This window comes from Limulus polyphemus, unplaced genomic scaffold (assembly GCF_000517525.1).
Source record: "Limulus polyphemus unplaced genomic scaffold, Limulus_polyphemus-2.1.2 Scaffold1908, whole genome shotgun sequence".
Taxonomy (NCBI): Eukaryota; Metazoa; Arthropoda; class Merostomata; order Xiphosura; family Limulidae; genus Limulus; species Limulus polyphemus.
The window spans coordinates 1-1,970 of NW_013667518.1; positions in this window are offsets into that span (position 1 = coordinate 1).

Here is a 1,970-nt window from a genome sequence, read left to right on the forward strand (position 1 = left end):
CTTGGAAGTTCAGTTATGTCTCAATAGATGGAGAAAAAATCAGAAAAAATACTTGGAAGTTCAGTTATCTCTCAATAGAGGGAGAAGAAATTAGGAAAAAATACTTGGAAGTTCAGTTATCTCTCAATAGATGAAGACTGTACTGAATTATTATTAAAAATCTTTATATAAATACAATAGAAGTAAGTACTGTCACTACCTTATATTTGCACAACAAACACGTCCTGATGCTCGTCCAATAACTATCAATTTCAATCCCCTTGTGTTCATTCGAGAATGAGAGATGCATAATTTATGCTTATTTCATAATTTTTTTATAATTAACCCAAAAATAGATTATGTTTACTTTCAGCTGTGATATCTATGTTAGGAAAAATTAAGAAAAAATATTTAGAAGTTCAGTTATCCCTCAATAGACGGAGAAAAAATACTTGGAAGTTCAGTTATCTATCAATAGATAGAGAAAAAATAAGAAGAAATACTTGGAAGTTCAGTTATCTCTTAATAGATTAGAAAGAAATTAAGAAAAATACTTGGAAGTTCAGTTATCTCTCAATAGATGGAGAAAAAATACTTGGAAGTTCAGTTATCTTTCACTCTAGATTGAATGGATCCAGGAACAGGCAGTTCATTGCCTCATGCTCAAACTATAGGATCCAATGCTTGAATCAACCAAGTGTTTGGATAAAAAGAAAGATACTGCCAGTACTCAACTGGCTCTCTGGGAGAAGTCAAACAAGAAAACACTAGTGGAGGAACGGCGTGACAATGTTGACGATCAGCAAAAGTGTTAACAATTACTTCTTGATCTTGGCTGTTAGGTTAGCAGCCTAAACAGTCATCGACTGTATGATCAATGACTGAAAGAAAGAGTCATTCCTTCTATTTCAAGCTATAAATGGTGATTCAGTATGAAACGTTTGCATTTCCTTGTGCGATTACCATTTGATTATTGAAATTAAGATGGCTTGTTGATTACAAAACTAATGTGGCCCAAAGGGTGTTGCAACCATTATTTTCTGAGCTATTGAACAGACTTTTATATAACATATCCTTGGGATATTTTATGATATATGCTATATTACCGCAAAGTTAGGGTAACTTGTGATAATAGATGTAATACCTAAAACATAAAAAGTTTGAACAACTAAAGATGATAACTAGGAATTTAAAAAACTCAACTAAAAAGATATTGTGATCCTTATTTTCTAAGGTATCTGGCATTTTTTTAAAGCAAATGGTCATCCAACATTTGGTTAAAATCACTAACCCTATATATCCGAGTGGTAGTAGTTCTGTGGATCAGACTGCACAATCCTCACAACACTGTCTCCAGTTCGGAGAAATGTATAAAGTTTCTCCATGTTCAGAGAAGGAGCTGTATTTAGTTTATCCAAAAATATTTTTCTGTGATACCAACTCAAGAGAATGGATTGACTGATGCATGATGCTGACGACCATCATTGCATGTTACTGTAAAGTATTATATTTAGCTTAGGTTAATCTTGAGTATGTATTTTTATATACGTATATTGCAATGACAACACAAATATTAATCCTGGCTGAAATCATTTTTAGCTGAAAAGTCTTAGCTTGGCTGAATTCTGCCAGTGGCTATTTATTAGGTCGTCGATAAGTTAATGTCGCGTTTTGGAACACTTTCATTAACCACCCCCAAAACACGTACATCATGTGTAATAGTAGTTAACGAACCGCCTAAACGTCACGTTAATGTAGCCTATATAATGTGTAAAGTTTAGTATACTCTAATCCCTCATAGTAATGGCACACGACGAGACGCACATTGGGCATGTAATGCTGTTTGAATACAAGAAGGAAAGCAACCCCTCTGTAGCCACAAATAATATCAAAGAAATTTATGGAAATATTTTGAACGTTCGTAAGTGTCAAACGATGGTTCAGAAAATTTCGTTCAGGTGACTTTAGCCTTGAAAACTGTGATGGCAGGG